Source organism: Pantherophis guttatus, chromosome 8, assembly GCF_059756535.1.
Source record: "Pantherophis guttatus breed Tessera chromosome 8, ASM5975653v1, whole genome shotgun sequence".
Taxonomy (NCBI): domain Eukaryota; kingdom Metazoa; phylum Chordata; class Lepidosauria; order Squamata; family Colubridae; genus Pantherophis; species Pantherophis guttatus.
Window position 1 is genome coordinate 46,913,086 of NC_142070.1, and position 22,325 is coordinate 46,935,410.

The window sequence follows — 22,325 nt, forward strand, 5'->3', positions numbered from 1 at the left end:
TTAATTGCATTAGAAACATCATATAACGAAGGCAGTCAATTTTTTTAAAAAAAGAAACAACTTTGTGACCACAATATTTATATTAGTTAAATAAAAGAATTAGAAACTAGGACTAGTTTAGGAAAGCTAAATCTTAACACAACCTGTAGGCATTTATGGAAGCATTTATATCTTTCTGTGATTATGCATAATGCTATAAGATACAAATATACACAACTTCTGAATTCTTTCAAAGAAATAAGTGTTCCAAGAAATAAAATGCATGAGGTTGCACATTAATGATGTAACTAGTTGCTTTTAATGATTGTTAGGTATTGTTCTAATAAAACAAGCTAACAACTTTGAAGAAAAATCAGGTCATATTTCTTATTTTTATATTCCTTAAATTAATTTGAATAGAATATAATGCTTTTATTGTAATGCTTTTATTGATATTGTTAAAAATATATAGATCATATTTAAGTAAAATAGACCTTCATTAAATAATTATGACATTTTGTATAGAATTTGTCATATAGCTTGACTTAAGACTATGATTGAACACAACATTTCTGTTGCTAAGCAAGAGATTTGTTAAGTGAGTTTTGCCCCATTTTACGACCTTTCTTGCCACAATTGTTAAGTAAATCATTGCACTTGTTAAGTTCGTCACATGGTTGTTAAGTAAATCTGGCTTCCCCATTGATTTTGCTGGGGAAAGGGGATCACATGACCCCGGAACACTGCAACCATCATAAATTTGAAACAATTGCCAAGTTTCCAAATTTTGGTCATCTGATCACCCAGATGATGCAACTGTTGTAAGTGAAAAACTGTCATAAGTCACTTTTTTCAGTACTATTGTAACTTCAAATGATCACTAAATGAATAGTTGTAAGTTGAGACTACCTGTAATAAGCATTCCACATGTTTAAATATCACAGATGCAAAGAAAAATGCATTTTAAGCTTCAAGTATTTGAAATAGCAAATCAGGGAAATTTAAGAGAAAACGATTTTTATATGGTTTGGACATCAGAGAAAATGTGAATTATCAGCTCAAAAATGGAATTATTTATCAAGGAATATTGAGGAACTCTTCTAATTTTCCTGAAAAGTTTTTGATAAAAAATAATATCTAAATGGACCAGGCTAAAAGGTAAAATGTACAAGAACACAACTCTTGAGATTATACATTTAAGAGCATGACAATAATACTGGATTTTCCGATAGATTTTGAAAATGGGAACACCTTTAAAAGCTTCACCTATAAATCTGAGAATCTGAAAAAGTTTATAATGGGAGAATTGCTCCCTTAGATAACCAAGTCACTATACCAATAGTCAGTGGTGGGCTCCTGCCGGTTTGCACCAGTTCTCCCGAACCATATGTTAATTTTCTGAGCAGTTCAGAGAACCGGTTGTTGGAAGAAATCTTTTCCCACTTTACAGAGCTAATTTTGCAGGAAACGCAGGAAGATTCTAGTGTCCCTGTATTTCTACTCTAATCCTTATCTTAATTGCCTCCCCTGCTGCTTTAAGTGTTTTCAGAAACTGCCTCTGGTTAAGCTTTGTTACATTGTAACAGCCTTAATGGTTCTTGGCAGTATGCCCAGTCTTTCTGTCTGTAGCTGAGCTTCTCCAGAGTCTCCCACCCTCCCCCCGGGAGTTTTTTGTAGTACTTTTATTCCTGGGGCTTGAACAGCTATTTACAGAAGGGTTGGCATAGCCAGAGAAGAAATGGCTAAGAGGCAGGATGCAAGCTTGGCATTCTGTCTTATTTTTTTACTGCCTTTCTGAGGGCATGTGATTTTTCGTTAAATCTGGATGATTACCTTAGGATAACTTGTGTGAGGTGAGACCAGCTGGTATCTTTAAGTGGTACAAATGGATCTAATGATTGCTTCTCCTAGGTGCTTTGTCAGTTCACTGAACACAGGAGTCTCTTATCTATGGAGATTTTTCAGTCATCCAAGTCATGGTTGTCCCAAAGGTGCTTTTTTTCAAGAGGCAGTTGGTTTCCAGAAAGTCCAGTTGCCTCTTGAAAAAGCACCTTTGGGACAGGAGTCTCTTGCATTGCTTCAGAGTGGCCAAGCTACATGATTGCTCACTGATAATAAGTGGATCCTCCTTCCAATTTGTTATAGTTTGCTCTCATGATAATATGGCACAGTAACATGACACTAATTGTAGAAAGTTAGCACTCTTAGAATGAAATCCTAGAATGAAATATTTTGAGAAATATTAAAAAGAAAGAATATATTTCCCTGGATGAGAAATGGAGAAACATGTTTTCTTAGAGGGAGAAAGCCACCTTCCTTAATAGCCCATAGCAGATGTCAGCACTTAAGAGATAAAGAGATAGATAGCTATATTCATAGGCAAAAATTCCTTGCAGCAAAGTCTGAACAAAGACAGAATGGGATTAGATGTTAATTTGTCTCTTTAGCTCAGCATTTTGTAGCCCAAATATGCCCACCTGCTTTCTGGAGAGCTTAAATGACCTCTCTGCTAAAGGGTTTCACTTTATAGCAAGAGGTGGCTGTATTTTAACTATTTTAATTCCTCAATGTGCTCTGGCACCCTGCCTGATTTGTAACTCTGGGTTTCAGGTATTGCTGAGGAAAAGGAAGGTATTCAAACAGAATGGTTTAGCTTTCCATGACAGCTGTGACTCATTGATCTTCAGTGTGTATTCCAGTGGTGGGTTGCCCCTGGTTCGGACTGGTTCACAAGAACTGGTAGTAAAACTGGTGGGAGGCCCCGCCTACCACCCCGGATGTTGTCATCAGTGATCTGCGCATGCGATCCCATTAAAAACTGGTGGTAAAGGTAAGTAGAACCCACCCCTGGTGTATACTCCAATTTCTAATCTAATGATTGGTATTTAGGGCAGCTTTTTGCAAGCAAAGAAGCTTTTTGTATTTTGGTCCCTGATTTACAACAGGTCATTTAGCGACCATTCAAAGTTACAATGGCATTGAAAAAAGTGACTTATGACTGTTTTCACACTTACGACCATTGCAGCATCCCCATGATCACAAGAGGCCGGGCGAGGCTAAGCGCCCCCTTGACATCAAGTTGGCCACAACAACTCAGTCACATGACCACCCAGCCACCCCTACCCAGCCAGTCATTAGGGCAGAGAACCAGTTGTTAAATTAATTGAAGCCCACCACTTCCATTAGTAGCATTAAAAGTTAATATCAACAATTTAAATTATGCCTGTAAAACAACTGACATTCAATACAGATTTTCCAACCAAGCATTGAATGATTAGGTATTGTATATTGGTTAGCAGACTAACTGCCACATTTTGCACTGAGAGAAGCGTCCTCTTTTTAAGGGTAGTTCTGCTAAGGCACATTGCATTGTCAAATCAAAATATAATCAGATATGGATAACAGTTCCTAACAGCTCCTAATCAACTCAAGAATGGTTGTAGCAGGAATACTTAATGAAATCACATATATCTGCTTTTCATCAGAGCTGCCAATCTGAAATTCACTAAAAGCTGAGGATAAGGATTACACACAGAGTGCAAATCTGTTCTTTCAGGAAAACATAATTCTTTCCAGCTCATATTGATACATATCCTCAAGTTCATCCAAATCGTTATTGATCAACCTATTGCTTCCTTGTTATTGGATGTTAAGAAGCATGGCGTCCTATTCAGATCATACCCCAGTGCTATGTTCTCAGTGCAGTCTGAAAGAAGGAATCATACTTCATTGTGCTCACTAGAAAATTCCTCCACAGGCATATGCCCATAGCAACACCATAGTTAATGGTACTAAACTTCAGTCCTATAGTCTGATCAAAAACTAATGAATTTGGCCAGATAATCTGTATTCTGTACGAAAATGAATTATATATAAATCAGCATTGTCCCAATAATGTTAAATAGAAATTTATATTCAATTTAAGAATTGGCATTGATCATCTCCCTTAGTCACAGGGCCTGTTCCAGCCTAAGTAATTTAATTAATCAGAAAGGACAGAGGTCAAGTAAATTGGAGTAACTCTTATTTCTCCACATACTTCTCAAGAAGTGATTACATATGTCAATAAATATAATTCCCTGATTTATGTAACAAAATGAGTTTCTGCTTTGTGAAGAGGAGGCACTCCTGATTTATAATTTCATTTAATTAATGGTTTAATAAAATTATGTGAATATGTAGCTATATTGTAAAAATTATGTCATTCTGATAAAAATCAGTATGACAAGTTTTAACTTATTTGAAAGGGACAGGATTTTTCAACATCTTCATAAGTGATTTACATGAGGGCATAGAAGAGGAAGTCATCAAATTTGCAGATGACACCAAGCTAGGAGGAATAGCCAAAACATTAGAAGATAGGCTCAAGATCCAAAAGGATCTAGACAGACTTGAATACTGGGCCCTATCAAGCAAAATGCAATTCAATGGTGAGAAAAACAAGATTTTACACTTAGGAAAGAAAAACCAAATGCACCTGGCACCTGGCTCGACAACATTAACTTTCAGAGGAATTTAGGAATCCTAGTGGATAACTCCTTAAGTATGAGCCAGCGGTGTGATCCTGCTGGCAAAAAATGCAGTTTTAGGTATCAACAAAGAATAGTATCAAGATCACACAAAGTATCAGTGCTACTGTTTTAGTAAGAGTAAACACTGCATCCATTTTGGTCACCAAAATATAAAAAAATATAGAAAGAGGGCAGAGAAGAGTCCAGAGAAGGACAACAAAGATGATAAGGGGTATAGAGGCTAAAACATAAGGTGAGTGGTTGCAAGAACTGGATTTGTCTATCAAAGAGAAAGACAAAGGGTGACATGATATCAGTCTTCCAATATTTGAGGGGGTCAACCTAGTCTCAAAGCATCTGAGGGCAAGACAAGAAGTAATGGATGAAAACTTATCAAGGAGACTTCAGGAGAAATTTCCTGATACAGAGAATAATTAATCAGTGGAACAGGTTGCTTTCAGAAGTTGTGGTTGCACTGGAGGTGTTTAAGAAGAGATTGAATAGCAATTTATTATAACTGATGTTTGAGCAGGGAGTTGGACTATAAGACCTCCATGGTTCCTTCCAACTCTGTTATTCTTAAATGTCATTATCAAATATGTGGCATGACTATCATATAATTGTATCCACAAGAAAAACTCTGTTACAATCCATGAAAGAATAGGTTATGTTAATGGAGTTTGTTTAATCAGATCAGTTAAAGACCAAATGCTGCATTTGAACAACACAAAGATTTTTCTTATATTTATGTGGCTTACCACGTTGCTTATATCTACTTTGTCTATGGTTGTCTAAATCCAGAATATATGCTAATTTAATAACCAATATACTATGTGAATATGGCCATGGAATCTCAACAATATAACTTTTTTTGTATAATGTAAATATAATGTAACTCCTTTTCAATTTATAAATTGAAATTAATCTAACTTGAAACTATATCATTTTACAAATATGAAAAAAATTGAAATAGTTTTTAAAAGTTAAATCATACAACTATTAGCTTTTCTAAAATTGAACTATCAGACTGGACTGAAATTATCTGGATATTGAAAATACGAGAGATTTTCATTTGGAATTTTGCAGTTTGGATCTTTCAACTTCGTCTAAAACCCTTCACTTACTAGATTCCAAAACCCTACTCTTCTCTTCCAGAACTGGTAAGCACTTATGACCAGGGGTGAAATCCAGCAGGTTCTGACAGGTTCTGGAGAACCGGTAGCAGAAATTTTGAGCAGTTGGAGAACCGGCAAATACCACCTCTGGCTGGCCCCAGAGTGGGGTGGGAATGGAGATTTTGCAGTATCCTTCCCTTCCCACGCCCACCAAGCCACAGCAAGCCCACCAAGCCACGCCAACAGAATGGGTAGTAAAAAAAATTGGATTTCACCACTGCTTGTGACTGATAAAGATAAAGACAGGATAAGAGCAGTGAAGAAATGTAAAATTTGTTACTACCAGTTCTGTGGGCATGGCTTGGTGGCAGTGGGGAGGTAATGTGACTGGACAACTTTTTTTTTTTACTTTTAAAAGCATTTTTTAAGAGGTTGCAGAAAAAAATGCTTTTAAAAGCCTCTGACAATCAGGAAACTCAGCTGGGATCGTCAGAGGCTTTTAAAGGCATTTTTTTCCTACAACTTCTTCGGCCAAAGAGGTTGCAGAAAAAAATGCCTTTAAAAGCCTCCGATGATCCCAGCTGAGCTGCGCCATCATCAGAGACTTTTTTGTTTACTTTTAAAAGAATTTTTTGGCCGAAGACGTTGTAGAAAAAATGCTTTTAAAAGTAAAAAAAAAAAGTTTCTGATGATCGCACGGCTCAGCTGGGCATGGAGGGGGGCACGGATTTTTGATTTTTGACCGACCAGTCCGCTCCCACAGAGAGGGACTCCTCAGGGTGCTGTCGGCCAAATTATGTCGGCTGGCGACACCCAGGGGGAGAGCCTTCTCTGTGGGAGCCCCTGCCCTTTGGAATTAACTGCCCCCGGACATACGCAAGATCTCTGACCTCCGAGTTTTCCACTGTGCTCTTAAGACCCTGCTCTTCCGACAGGCAGGGCTAGCTTCATAATTGAGTTTTAAATTCGGAGTTCTTAAATTTTTGGGTTTTTTAGTTAATTGGCCTTAAATGTAATATTTTTAATAATTTTTAAAATTTAAATTGTGATATTTGTATTGTGTTTTTACCTGGCTGTACACCGCCCCGAGTCTTTCGGGAGAGGGACAGTATAGAAACAAAATTATCCTTATCCTTATCCTTTCTTGGTATTTATTTTATTACCATTATACTGAGAGACAGTATGTGTGTGTGAGACAGTGGGGAGAAGGGGGGGAAAGAGAGGGAGGGAGATATGGTGTAGTGGTTAAGGCATTAGGCTAAAAACTGATAGACTCTGAGTTACAGTTCCAAATCCGGCACAAAACTAGCAGGGTAACTTTGAGCCAATCATTCTTTCCTATCTCTGAGGAACCTCAAAGAGTTATATTAACAAAAAGTCCCTATGAAGCTTCAGTTTAAGTGGATCTCAAATTGTTCTTAAGTTTAAAATTTTGCTTGGTTAAAGCATTGAAACATGTTATAAAGTACTTGAAATAGTTATAAAACACCTGACAAAGCACAGCTGACTGCTAGTATGATAATTGGGGAGCCTGAAGACATGTTCCTATGGAGAATAAGAATAAATCAACTTCAAAGTGCTGATTCACTAAAGATTTCAATTGGCTATTGTAAAAGAATCAAGATGAATTGCCCTGCACCCAGGATCTGTTACCTAGAAATAATTTATATTTTCTGAACATTTCCTATAACACTGAGCAAGATTAGTCTTTCATGCTATATGTGGAAATGAAATAGCATGAGATTCTTTTTCACTATACAGTAGCTACAGATAGGAACAGCATATTATTTCTATTTCAAAATTTATTTGCCAGAAGGCCAGACTGCTTCTGGTTCAATATCAGAGAAGCTTATGATATTTTATTCTACCCAGAAATGGTATCATTGGAATGGAAAGACAATGATTTTCATGATCTTTCATATTGTTACCAATTCAAAAATTTTAATGGAGCACATACACTAATATCTGCCACATATTTTTAATCTAGCTGTAGTGGTAGTAAAATTGATTAAGTTTTCTAAAATTGTTGTAGCATAAAAACATTTATGTCAGAAGGAATATTTTTTCTCTCTTTCTGTCAAAAAGGAAAAAAAAACAATGACAGTAATAAATCATATTTATGTTTATAATCCCAGAAGACACTTATTAACCACTGTGGTCCTACTAGAAATGTGGAGAAAAGGGGTGTTGGTCCTACCTGAGATGCACCTTCTCGTTGGGTGGAGACAGCAGCCAGGATGGGTTGTGCTCGTCTGTTCAGGTTGATAGACTGAGCCTGTCAAAGTTGTTAAGTCCCGCCCTTGTTACTGGGTAGACCCCGCTTTTGGCGAAGACAAGATGTCAGGCTCGGCGTGTGGGAGACCAAATAAGAGAGGAAAGAGAAAGGTAGAGACATAGAGGCCAGACTGGCAAAGGGAGGGTCTGGTTGCTGTCTCTACCCAACGAGAAGGTGCATCTCAGGTAGGACCAATGCCCCTTCTCCATTGTGGGTGGAGACAGCAGCCAGAATGGGACATACCAAAGATCACTGTCCCTATAATTGGGGGGTACCAGGCTGGTCCAAAGCACTCTCCCCCGAAAGAACCCGCTGCAGCACCCTACGACCAAAAGTGGCATCAGCCAAAGCAAATTTGTCCAGTTTATAGTGCTGGATGAAGGGAGAAGGCAAAGTCCATGTCGCTGCCCTGCAGATTTCAAGCAGTGAGGCCTGCGTGGCCCAAGCCGCCGATGTTGCAGCGCTACGGGTAGAATGTGCAGTCAGTCAAGGAGGTCTCAGTAGGGAACGTAGTTCGTAGGCCTTGGCTATCGTCTGCTGGATCCAACATCCGATGGTCATTGACAACACCCTGCAACCTAAAGAAACCGGCAGGAAGGAGACAAATAGAGATTCCGTTCTGCGGAAATCCGCAGTCCGCTTAATGTAAATCAGTAGTACCCACCGGACATCCAGAGATTGCCACCACCATTCGAGCCGGTGAGCTGGGCAAGGGCAAAGGTTGGGCAGGACAAGTTCCTGCATGTGGTGGAAGGTCGTATTGACCTTTGGCACAAATGTAGGGTCCAGACAGAGTACATGATCCACGTGGAACACACAGGGGTCATTACGGATGGAGAGGGCGGCCATCTCCAAGATGCGGCGAGCCGAAGTAATCGCTACAAAAAAGCCAACCTTCCATGTTAAAAGCCACAGGCTAGTTGTCCGCAAAGGCTTGTATGGAGCAGCCGTGAGAGAATTAAGAACTATGGAAAGGTCCCAGGTGTAGAACAGGAGGGCATAGATTGGTAGCACCTTGCAGAAACCGGCAAACCAAAGGGTGCTAGGCCAAGGAAGACAACGATCTGAAGGTAAGTATTGATGAGATCGCCGCCACCTGTCTCCGCAATGTGTTAGGAGAAAGTTCTTTGGAAAGGCCCTCTTGAAGAAACACCAGTATATTGACAATCGAGGCCTGGAAGGGTTGAACCCCATTCCGATCACACTATGTACAAAAGGCCCACCAGGTGGCCGAGTAAATTCGGTCCGTAGAAAGCCATTGTGAAGCCTGAATGGTGCATATCACATCTGCCTGGATGTTGGCATCTCCTAGGGCCCGCCATTCAACCAAGTGGTCAGACGGAGCCACTGCAGGTCCGGGTGTCTCACAGCCCCCTGAGTCAGGGCATCCTCCGGTTGAGGTAGCTGCCAAGGAGGGGCTACTGACAACAACATTAGGTCCGCAAACCAAGGTCTGCGCGGCCAATGCGGGGCCAGAAGGATGATCTCCGTTCACTCCAGCAACAACTTGCGAATCACTTGGGAGACCGGAGGAAACGCATACAGCAGTCCTGGCAGCCACGGGGAGCGAAGGGCGTCTGTGGCCTCCGCAAGCAGCGATGGGTACCGCGAAATAAAACGCAGAAGCTGAGCATTGTCTGATGTTGCAAAGAGGTCGATCACTGGGGTCCCGAAGCATGCAGCAACCTGGCAGAAGATGTGCGGGTGAAGACACCACTCTGCGTGATCCAGTCGCTGACAGCTGAGCCAGTCCACTTGTACATTGGCGATGCTGGAAATGTGTCCCGCCCGCAACGAAGCAAGGTGAGTCTCCGACCAGATGCCCAATCTCAACGCCTCTGACATCAGGGATTGGGACCGTGTGCCCCCTAGGTGATTGATATGGGTCTTTGCCGTAATATTGTCCATGAGGACCAGGACGTGAGAGCTGGAGATGAGATGTCGAAAGGCTCGAAGCGCCAGGTAGACCGCCCGCAGTTCCAGCCAGTTGATGGGTCGACAGGCGTCGGTAGTGTTCCATGTGCCCTGCGCAACTTGACCCAGACATTGAGGTCCTTGGACTGGGTACCTCCCTGCCGTTCACGTGTGCCTTGGCGGTCACATTGTCGGTTAACAGCAACACGTGATGGTTGGTTAGCGAGAGGTGGAAATGACGGAGAGCTAGGTGGGCAGCTCTGAGTTCCAACCAATTTATGTCGTGTAACAGATCCTGTGGAGACCATCTGCCCTGTGCCATCTGGGAACCCAGGTGAGCCCCCCAGCCGAATAGACTGGCATCTGAAGTTAGTGTTAGACGTGGCAGTTCCTTGAAGAGACAGCCTTTCTCTAGGGAAGGTGACATCCACCAGTTCAGGGAGTGGAGAACTTTTGGAGGCATTCTGACTCTTGTTGTGGAGTGACTGATACCTGCTCATTGGCTCGGTAGGAAGAACCATTGTAAGGTTCGGGAAAGTAACCTCGCCCAAGGAACGATGGCCAGACATGAAATCATTTTCCCTAGTAACTGGGACAATACTGCAAGTGAGACAGACCTGACTGACCTGACCCGATGTATCAAGGCCCATATGCTGACTAGACGTTCTGGTGATAGAAAAACCTGGCAACTGACTGTGTCTATCCGGGCACCTAAATGATGGATAGAATGGGATGGAATTAACTGGCTCTTTTCTAGATTTATTGAAAACCCGTGAAGTTGAAAACCCCAAGAGGTGGCATGCCGCAAAAAGGGGATTGAGGGGTTTTTTAGGGAAACTTTTTGATAGATTTTTAAGGGATTTTAAGGGGCGGGAGGGTTGTGTGGGTTTGGGGGTTAACCCACGGGGGGAGGGGTCCAGCCAAGCTGTCAGTGGGGCCATGGAGGGTGCGGATTCCGGGGGTAAGGGGGGCATCAGAGTCCATTCTGTCGAGGGCTTCTCTATCAATGTGTTGAGTGGGAGGGGCAGATATGGCGGGAGCAGGGGGCCGCATCATGTGGTGGGGGCGCGCACTCGCTATCTTCGAGCGGTAGCGCGCCCCGGTCCCCATAGTCCTTCTCGCACCCCAGGCTGTTCAGACTCTCAGGGCCCGAGCCTTCGGCTGCTGTTGTGCAATGCCAGGTCCGTGGTAAATAAAGCCCCCCTCATTTGTGATCTTATTCAGGAGGGGGGAGCGGACCTGGCAGGTATTACGGAGACCTGGTTGGGCCATGAGGGGGGGGTTCCCCTCGTGAATATGTGCCCACCAGGTTTCCGAGCATTCCATCAGCCGAGAGCTCAGGGCAGGGGCGGGGGGGTGGCGGTTATTATAAAGTAAAGTCTTGATCCGAGGGAGACCACTGTTCCACAGATAGCCGGATGTGAGTCCCTTTTTGTGAAGTGGGGTTGTGGAGTACAGATGGGCTTGTTGATCACATACCTGGCTCCCTGCCACGTGGCAACGGCCCTGCTCGAGCTGCTCAACGTCATAGCTGAGGTGGCGGTTGGTACCCCCAGACTTCTAGTCATGGGGGATTTCAACCTGCCATCTGTCGGCGAAACGTCGGGTGGACACACTCTGGACTTAGTTTTTGTCTCTGGTCAGTGGTCGAGTGGCCTTGATACAGGGGATATAGTCATCGAACCCTTGTCATGGTCTGACCACTCACTCCTTTGACTGGACTTTCTAACCGCTGCACCCCGCCGCAGGGAGGCGGGACCGACCAGGTGGTTCCGCCCCAGGCACCTGATGGACCCTGATAGGTTCCAGATGGAGCTTGGGCCATTTCCTGAGACTCTGGCTCATGTCTCGGCTGAGGACCTGGTGGCCACCTGGGATAGTGCGGCTGCCGGGGCCTTGGACCGTGTCGTGCCTTTGCGGCCTCTGACCCGGCACCGAACTCACCTAGCTCCTTGGTTCTCCGAGGAGCTTAGGGAGATGAAGCGCCGGAAAAGACACCTGGAGAATAATTGGAGGACCAGCCGCTCCGAATCCGACTGAACACTGGTGAGGTCTCATATTAAGACCTACCTAGTGGCGATAAAAGCGGTGAAATCTAGCTATTTTGCCGCTCTTATCGTGTCATCAGATAATCGCCCAGCTGCCCTGTTTAGGGTGACCCGCTCCCTCCTCCACCTAGAAGTGCGGGATGACCCCATGCAGCGCCGAGCTGAGGACTTTGTGCAGTATCTGTATGACAAAATCGCTCAGATTCGGGAAGGGCTGGCCTCTGACTGGGTATGTCCGGACGGGATGACTGAGGCAGGTCTTGAGAGTGTTATCTGGGAGGAGTTCGATCCTGTGGCTCCCGAGGACATGGACAGGGTCCTGGGACGGCTGAACGCGACCACATGTTTATTGGACCCGTGTCCCTCCTGGTTGGTACTGGCTTCCCGGGAGGTGACACGAGGCTGGCTCCAGAATATTGTTAACACTTCTTTGAGTGAGGGGGTCCTGCCGGCTGCTTTGAAAGAAGTGGTTGTGAGGCCCCTCCTCAAGAAGCCGTCTCTGGATCCGGCTGTTTTGGCTAACTATCGTCCAGTCTCCAACCTTCGCTTCATTGCGAAGGTTGTTGAGAGAGTGGTAGCGCAACCGCTTCCCCGGTACCTGGATGAAGCTGTCTATCTAGACCGGCTCCAGTCCGGCTTCCAGCCTGGGCACAGCACGGAAACAGCATTGGTCACGTTGGTGGATGATCTCTGGAGGGCTCGGGATAGGGGTTGCTCCTCTATCCTGGTCCTGTTAGACCTCTCAGAGGCTTTTGATACCATCGACCATGGTATCATGTTGCACCGGTTGGCGGGGTTGGGGGTGGGGGGCACCGTTCTGTGGTGGTTCTCCTCCTACCTCTCTGACCGGTCGCAATCTGTGTTGACAGGGGGGCAGCGGTCGACCCCGAGGCACCTTGCTTGTGGGGTGCCACAAGGGTCGGTCCTCTCGCCCCTTCTGTTCAACATTTATGTAAAGCCGCTGGGTGAGATCATCCGTGGCTTCGGGGTGGAGTTCCATCAGTACGCTGATGACACCCAGCTGTACATCTCCACCCCAGGCCACTCCAACGATGCCCTTGAAGTGATGTCCCAGTGCCTGGAGGCCGTGCGGGCCTGGATGGGGAGAAACAGGCTCCGACTCAACCCCTCCAAGACCGAGTGGCTGTGGCTTCCAGCGTCCCGATATAGCCAGCTGACACCATCGCTGGCTATTGGGGGCGAATCACTCGCCCCCACGGAGAGGGCTCATAACTTGGGCGTCCTCCTGGACGCACGGCTGTCTTTAGAAGATCATTTGACGGCCGTGGCCAGGGGGGCTTATCAGGTTCGCCTGATACGCCAGTTGCGCCCCTTTCTAGATCGGGACTCCCTACGCACAGTCACTCAGGCACTTGTCACTTCCCGCCTGGACTACTGCAACGCTCTCTACATGGGGCTCCCCCTGGGGTGCACCCGGATGCTCCAGCTGGTCCAGAACACGGCCGCGCGGGGGATTATGGGGGCGACGAGGTGCTCCCTGCGCGAGCTGCACTGGCTCCCGGTGGTCTTCCAGGTGCGCTTCAAGGTGTTGGTGACCACCTTTAAAGCGCTCCATGGCTTAGGGCCAGGGTACTTACGAGACCGCCTTCTGCCACCAATAGCCTCCCACCGGCCAGTACGCTCGCACAGAGTGGGCCTTCTCAGGGTGCCGTCCGCCAGACAATGTCGGCTGGCGACCCCCAGGGAAAGAGCCTTCTCTGTGGCGGCGCCCACCCTCTGGAACAACCTCCCCCCAGAGATACGTACAATAACAGACCTCCGGATTTTTCGTCGGGCCCTGAAAACCTATTTATTTCATCTAGCTGGGCTGGCTTGAGTTAAATTTTAAATTGATTTTAAATTGGGTTGTTTTAATTTACGGCCAAAATATTTAATTATTTTAAACTGTTTTTAAATTTTGTATGTTCTGTTTTTTACTTTGGCTGTTCACCGCCCTGAGTCCTGTTTGTAGAAGGGCGGTATAGAAATGGAAACAAATAAATAAAAAAATAAATAAGTTGCAGAGCCTGAATAGTCTCTGACAAATCCTGTGTCGCCTGCCTGATGGATGAAGATTGAATCAAAATGTCGTCTAGGTAACAGTGAAGCCTGATTGGGCGAGCCCGCAGATGGGCTGCCACCACGTCCAGGAGCTTTGTGAATGTCCTGGGGGCAGAGGACAGGCCGAATGGAAGGGCCCTGTATTGGAAGTGTTGCCCTACGTAACAGAATCTGAGATATTTCCTGTGTGAAATCCGAATTGGTATGTGCAGGTAGGCTTCCTTTAGATCTATGGATGTAAGCAGATCCCCCTGTCTGATGCAATTTAGAATAGAGGTTAAGGATTGCATCTTGAATCTCTTGTATTTGATGTGTTTGTTGAGTCTTTTTAGATCTAATATTCCCCTGCAACCCCCTGATTTCTTGGGGACCAGAAAGAGGATTGAGTAGAAACCGAGACCATTCTGCGAGACAGGCACCGGTTCTATTGCCTGGATGGAGAGTAGATGAAGGATCTCGGCTTCCATCAGAGACCTCCTGGTGGCATCCCTGGAAAGGGTGCAAGAGATGAATCTCCTTGGAGGAAGGGATGAAAACTCCAATGTGAGACCGAGCCGGACGGTTTGCAGAGCCCAGGCATCGGTTGTGATGAGCTCCCATTGGGCTGAGAACCTCAAGAGGCGGCCTCCAATGGGAACGTGTGACTGGGAGTCATTTGGACCTGCGGTAAGGTCTACCACCAGCCCCTCGAAAGGGTCTCCTAGACTGGGATTGTCTAGACCTGTCCCTGAACTGAGCCCTATCCTGGGATCGGTCTGCAGTTGGAGGGTAAGTCCTCTGATAAGTTGGGGCAGAGTAACCGCCCTCCGCCCCACAAAAGGACTGCCTGCGATAATATGGAGAGTATCTCCTGTCTGTCCTCCTGTGAGACAGGGGAAGTACCTTCCTTTTATCCTTGGTCTCTACCAAAATGGGATCTAAAACATCACCAAAAAGATTATTGCCCTGAAAAGGAGCAGACGCCAATTTCCATTTGGATTTCATATCGGCTTGCCAATGGCGAAGCCATAATAATCGTCTGGAAGTCACATTAGAGGCCAGGGTCCTGGAAGCGAACTTAGCCACATTAAGGGTTGCATCAGCAGAGTATTCTGCTGCAGCAATTAACTTGTTGATGTCCTGGTGAAACCTGACATCTCTCTGGGGAGCTCTTGCCTGCATTTGGCGCAGCCACAGGAGGGAGGTTCTATTAAAGAAGGAAGTTGCCGTGGCTGATCTGATCGCCCAGGCAGCTGCTTGATGTGTCTTACAAACTGACATCTCAGCTTTCCTATCCCCGGTCTTCAGCCCTTCTGCAGAGTCTGAGGGGAGAATGGAAGATGCTAGATTGGCAAAGGGAGTATCTATTGTAGGCAACTTAAGCAAATCCTCTACCTCCTGTTCTACAGTGTACATCTTTTTGTCTAATCCGCTGGGATTAGACAAGGACCCAGGTTGAAGCCATTGCTTCTTAATAATGTCTATGAATAATCTGGGAGAAGGAACAGCATCCTGGGTAGTGACCGGTTCTGTAAATAATCGAGCATGGGGATCCTGCTCAGCCGAGCGGTCAGATGCTCTCCAGCCACAACCCCTAGATTGGCCGTGGTTTTGGCCTTGTATAACAAGGTCTTGAACATGCTAGGGTTGAAAAGGCCAGTGAAGGCTGGTTTGTCTAGAGATCTGCCTTCATCTTCAGAAAGATCATGATCTGCGAATTCTTCCTGCTCCCCAGCATAAGACCATTCACTGCTCTGAGAATCATGAGGCGAGTGAGGGGCCCGGGAATAAACCCTATTCTGGTGGGCCTAGTGTACATTGGGAGTGGTACCAGCTGAGTCGGGAGCAGGAAAGGCCCTTCTAAGCAGGGCAGAGTCAATGCCCTAGGCAATGGTCTGAGCTAACATCTGGCAGAGTTCCTGGGAAAGAACAGGGGCCTGGCTTACCTCAGGGCGGAGCCCCGCCGCTGTAGGGGTGAAAGTAGCTGAGGGAGCTGACCTCCTAGGTACTGGAATGATTCCCTGATCAGATGAGTCCTGTTCTGATATGGGAATAACCTCCACAGTACTCTCAATTAATTCAGTTGGAGGATCTGTGGTAATATCTGGAGACCAATTCAATCTATCTTCGTTTGAAGCAGAAGGAGGTGTATCCTGAATTGGAGGGATACTAGGCTCTGGGTGAACAATGACAAGGCCTAGGCCTGAGGAGGCTTCTGCCTGCTTTTTTGCCTTTGCAAATTGTTTCTCTAAGGCTTTTTGCCTTCTTTCTGCATCCTTATCAACAGCTGTGGAAGAAGGGGCCTTGGATCTGGTGGAAGGCCCAGGCTGAGCCCCAATTGCCTTACTGTGATCTGAAGACTTAGCTCTTTTAGAAGCAGAGGAATGGGATGCAGTACTTTTGGAGTGAGAGGAGCTGCAATCCGCCATCTTGGAATGACAAGCAAAAAAGGCAATTCAATCAGAGGATCTTACTAGGACAATGATTATAATAATGATATTATTCCTCACTCCAGTAGTTGTAAATATGGTGCCAATTTTCCACTGCTGTTAGGTATTAAGCGTGAGACTGATCAATGACCAGCTATAATAACGCTATGAGAGAAAGGCTGTTAGGTATTAAGCATGAGACTGATCAAAGAGCCTTGGTAGTACTAGGGTTTAAGGCACCCTGTTATTAAGCTGCTTAAGACCAGCTGCCTGCAATTACTGCAGGGTTCGAATCTCGCCAAGGCTCAAGGTTGACTCAGCCTTCCATCCTTTCTAAGGTAGGTGAAATGAGGACCCAGTTTGTGGGGGCAATAAGCTGACTTTGTATAAATATACAAAAGGATGAAGGCTATTGCTGAGCACATTGTAAGCCGCCCTGAGTCTTCGGAGAAGGGAGGCATATAAATCAAATTAAAAAAAAAAAATGACCAGCTGCAATAACGCTATGAGAGAAAGGCAGCAGTAATCAATGGTGTGGGAGAGACACAACAATCCCCAAACCATAAAGGCAATAGCAGTAAATCAGCCAGCAATGCTAGGCCCGATCGCCAAAACTCACGTGGCTCCTTGGTGTTTCCGATAAACCAGGACTGCTAATTAAGATCCCTTGAAGGTTTCTGAAAAGTTTGAGGCTTTTGCTCCGTTTCTGAGCTGGTAGAAGTCTAATTTGCCTTTAAAAGCTGCTAGGAGTCAATTTTGCCTTTAAGAGGATTGCCTCCGCTGTGCTGTTAATGGCGGCAATTAGGAGAGGCCCCTGAGGCAAGAGATTAGCTCCACGGAGCTCCCGGCTGCAGCTGGAAAACACCTCAGGCTGTTGGTCGTAATTTTAAAGAGAAAAGGGAGAATGGTCGTTGCTTACCTGAACGACCCTTTTATCCTCGCTGTGAAGACACTCCTTAGACTGGTATATATCACTCCTATTTGCACAGCTGAGTGTCAATCAAAATCCCTCTGGAGCTGGATCCACCTCACTTCCTGCTCCTTCCTCAGACTTTTCACGAAGACACTTGGTCCAAGAGCATTAGGACTGTCACAAAGACACACCACCAGATAGCCGAACAGGAAGCAAACAGCTACAGAGGGAAAGAAAAGCAGACCCCCACCAAGGCCAGACCCGGCGAAGATCAGGGAGGGACGGAGTGTCTTCACAGCGAGGATAAAAGGGTCGTTCAGGTAAGCAACGACCATTTTCCTCCTCGCTGTTCAGACACTCCTTAGACTGGGACATACCCAAGTTGTAGGAAAAGAGGGAGGGAACTAAGCCGAAGACTGGCCTTGTGGAGAGATTACAGCCTGTAATACCCTTCTGCCAAAGGCAGCATCCGCAGAGGCAAACTTATCTAGCCTATACTGACTTACAAAGGAAGAAAGGGAAGACCATGTGGCCGCCCGGCAAATATCATCTACTGAAGCCTGGGTAGCCCAAGCCGCTGAGGTTGCAGCGCTACGAGTAGAATGGGGCATTATACCACCCGGGACAGGGGCCTCCCTCAATTCATATGCCTTAGATATACAGGCTTTGAGCCACCTGCCTACTGTAGTTGAGGAAACCTTCTGACCCAAGGAGGAGGGAAGGAAAGACACCAGCAGCGCCTCGGTCTTGCGAAAAGAGGAAGTCCTTTTAAGATATCTTCTCAATGCCCGTCGGACATCCAACGTATGCAATCGCCTCTCAGCAGGGTGACGAGGGTTCGGACAGAAATTAGGCAATACGAGTTCTTGGGCTCGATGAAAACGAGTGTTCACTTTGGGCACAAAGGCTGGGTCTAGGCGTAAAACAACCCGGTCCGGATAGAAGACGCAGAGATCACTCCTCATGGACAAAGCTGCAATTTCAGACACTCTGCGAGCCGAAGTAATTGCCAACAAAAAGGCCATCTTTAAGGTCAAGTAGCGTAGGCTGGACGAAGCAAGGGGTTCGAACGGTGGGCCCGTCAAGGCCTGCAACACTAAGGTAAGGTCCCAAGTGGGGTAGCGATGAATCGGTGGCGGTCGCAAGTTTGAGACCCCTTGGAGAAAAGAACGAATTCTGGGATCCTGAGACAAAGGAACCCGGGCCTCCCCTGACAGGACAGTGGCCAAGGCCGCCACCTGTCGGCGTAAGGTCGCAGGGGCCAAACCCTTTGAGAACCCCGCATGCAGAAATCGTAGAATGTCCGGAACAGACACAGTTGTGGGGTCCACATGATGATCTCCGCACCATCTCGTGAAGGAAGTCCAAGAGGCGTTGTAAATACGAATCGTTGATGGCCTTCGAGCAGCTTGAATAATGGAGATGACTTCTTCAGACAAATTGTCTTTGAAGAGCTTTATGCGCTCAAATGCCACACGGCTAATCAAAGCCATTCTGGTTCCGGATGACGGACAGCCCCTTGAGTTAACACAAGCTTGTCGGGTGGAATCCTCCACGGTGGTTCGACTGACAGAGTCTTGAGGTCGGCGAACCACTCCCGACGAGGCCAATAGGGTGCTACCAGCAGAAGATTCGCCTGCTCTTGAATAACCTTCCGAATGACTTTGGAGAGGACTGGAAGGGGAGGAAAGGCATAGAGGAGCCCCCGGGGCCACGGACTCCGAAGAGCATCCAGACCTTCCGCCGCTGGACATAGGTAGCGGGAAAAGAACCTCGGCAATTGGGCGTTGTGCGCTGTCGCAAACAGGTCCACTAAGGGCAGACCGAACCTCCTGGAGATGTCCTGGAACAGGCAAGGGTCCAACCGCCACTCGGCGTGATCTATCTGGTCTCTGCTGAGCCAATCTGCTTCTTGATTTAGAGACCCTGAAATGTGTTTGGCCTTTATCGACGAAAGGTGGAGCTCCGCCCACGATAGCAGACGCTCCGCCTCCTGCATTAGTGTCCAGGATCGGGTCCCCCCGTGTTTGTTGATATGGGCCTTGGTGGCCACATTGTCCGTTAGAATCAGAAGGTCCTGGCGATAAACAAGGTGTTTGAAGTGTATGAGAGCGAGGCGGACCGATCTGAGCTCTAGCCAATTTATATTGTGCCGCCGTTCCGACGACGACCAAACTCCCTGGGCTAACTGAAGGTTGAGGTGAGCCCCCCAGCCTCGGAGGCTTGCGTCCGTGGTCAACACCAACCGGTCTGGTTCCCGGAAGGGAGAGCCCTTGCTGAGGGCCGGAGACAGCCACCACCTCAGGGACAGGCGAACTGGAGCCGGAACTGTTACTTTGAGAAGAGACTCTGCTCGACCTTGTCTCTGGTAAGGGAGCAGAAACCATTGGAGGCGACGAAGATGGAAGCGCGCCCAAGGGACAATGTCTATGCATGATATTAATTTTCCCAGAAGTTGGGAGAGAGTGAGTAAGGTCACAGACCTGTGGCGTAAGACTTGAGACACCAGACTCCTTATGCTGACTTGTCTGTTGGGAGACAGGAAGACCACACACTGGCCTGAATCTATCGTTGCTCCGAGATGTAGAATGCGAGTCGTGGGAGACAGATGGCTTTTCGCAAAGTTCAAAGTGAACCCGTGGGTTTGAAGGGTGTGAACCACTAGCTCCCGGTCTTGGATCGCCTGCTCGGGCGACGACGACAGGATCAAGATGTCGTCGAGGTAGCATGCCAGGCAGACAGGAACCTCTCTGAGCGACGCCGCGACTGCTGCTAGCAATTTTGTAAATGTCCTCGGAGCAGATGACAGGCCGAATGGCATGGCCCGATATTGAAAGTGGTGGTCTCCGAACGCAAACCTGAGGTACTTTCGGTGCTGCAGGTGAATGGGGACGTGCAGGTACGCCTCCTTCAGATCTACTGATTGCATCAGGTCCCCCCGCCGGATGCAGCTGAGCAAAGACTTGAGGGAATGCATTTTGAACTGACGGTACAAGATGTGTTGATTGAGATGTCGAAGGTTCAAAATGCCTCTCCAATCTCCCGAGCTCTTCGGTACCAGGAATAGCGTGGAATAAAAGCCGGTTTTGAGTTGGTTCGAAGGAACACATTCTATGGCTTGAATCTGCAACAGATGGTGAATCTCGAGGGATAGAAGGTAACGCTTGTCTGGCTGTAAAGGCCAAGGGCAATGAACATAAAAGTCCTGAGGCATGGTGGTGAATTCCAAACGCAAACCTTCGGTGACAGTTTGGACAATCCAGTTGTAGTTGGCCACAGGTGAGAAAAGGCCTGGAGCTTGCCACCGATCGGGACCAGGGACGGTGAGTCACTTACCACGCCTGGCGAAGCGACCTGTAGACGACTTGAAGGGTCGCCGAAAGCTGGATTGTCGGCGACCTCGGTCACGAAAGGACGCTCTATCTGAAGCTGGCTGGTACTGGAACTGTGAGGACCTGTAATAAGAGGCGCCGCCGGCGCCTTGATCTTGCTGAAAGGGCTGACGATTATATGGTAGATAGTGCCTGTCTTGGCGACGAAAGGACGTGGGCAACACTTTTTTCTTATCCCGGTTCTCGACCAGAACAGAATCCAATGACGATCCAAACAGAGCCGGTCCCTTGTAAGGGGCAGCAGTAAGGCGCCACTTGGACTTAGCGTCAGCTCTCCAGTTCCGGAGCCACAAGAGACGTCTTGAAGAGACTGTTGAAGCCAAGGCATGTGATGCGAATTTTGCCGCGTCGGCCGAATATTCCGCCGCTGCCACCAGTTTGGCCAGGTCCTGTTGTGAGCGCGCGTCTTCAGGTGGTATCCTGTCCCTCAACTGACGCAACCACACCAGGGATGCCCGATTGAAGAAGGATGAAGATGTCGCGGCCCGAATAGCCCAAGCCGCCGCTTGGTGCGTCTTACAAAAGCCCATCTCAGCCCATTTATCCTCGAACTTGAGGCCATCTCCAGCCTCACCTACCAGGATGGAAGAGGATGTAAGGCTAGCTACTGGATCATCAATCGTGGGCAACTGTAGTAAAGCATCCAACGCAGGAGCTGAAGCATACAGCTTTCTGTCAAACCAATTCGGGCCAGATAATGAAGCAGGGCGGTCCCAAGGCCTTTGTATAACCTGGCAAAAAAGGTCAGGGCACGGAACAAAGTCATGATCCGGTTGAGGTAGATTAAACAGATTACTGTTAGGACCCGGAGGGACAGAAGTAGAACCCGGAGGAGTACAAGTATCCATATTAGTGGCAGCTTTTGCTTTGCGCAGAAGAGAGCGGAACAAAGAAGGTTTAAAAAGGCCAGGGAAGGCCGGCTTGTCTTGAATCTCGTCCTCATCCTCAGACATCTCGAAGTCTTCCAAGAAATCATCCTCCCGGGCAGGTTCAGTCACATGACCATAGGGAGCAAAGTGTTGTTGTTGTTGTTCACAAGCGGGATGCATATGAAAGGGGACAGCAGGAGCGCAGACTGGAGTAGGCAAGGCACCAGAGGCCTGTTGCAAACCCATTTGATACATATGGGACATGGCTTGAGTAAAAAAGGCCTGAAAATCAACTGGTTGTCCAAAGGCAGGACCCTCCTCAGGGCGGAGGCCAGCTGCTGTGGGTGTAAAAGTAGCTTCAGGAATGGGCCTAGAAGACTGAGAATAGTGGCTAGCCATACTAGATGAACGAGATCTAGTGCTAACAATAGGCTGATTAGAGGCAGACCGTGGAAACCCTTGAGAAGTAGATGGGAGAACCTCCCCCAATTCACTAGTTAGATTTCCTTCATTATGGGAGACCAAAGGGTCACCAGGCACCTCATGGCATAAGACCCCACTGACTGGCTCCTCACAAGAGGCTTGAGCCTGTTGTCTTGCCTTAGCAAATTGCTTCCCTAATGCATTGTGCCTACGTTGGGCATCCTTATCTGGCTTGGCAGACTTAGAGGACTTCCCATTTTTGGATCTCTTAGCCCTCTTTCCCCTGGTCTGTCTTGGGGAAGGCACTGGTGAAGGAGAGGGACTCTTATCTAGATCAGAGGAAAGAGCAATTTCCCCCCTGTCCTCCATTATACCAATTGCCTCAGTGAAACAAACAATGAATTGCCACTATCTAGT

At 47.0% G+C, this 22,325-nt stretch overlaps 1 protein-coding gene and 1 pseudogene across 3 annotated transcripts in view; both read right to left on the reverse strand.

The window, feature by feature from the left end:
- TENM3 (teneurin transmembrane protein 3) overlaps nt 1–22,325 on the reverse strand; it is a 1,586,501-nt gene that overhangs the window by 1,428,888 nt on the left and 135,288 nt on the right. The window lies entirely within an intron of this gene.
- Nucleotides 14,555–16,426, reverse strand: LOC148112619 (uncharacterized; annotated as a pseudogene).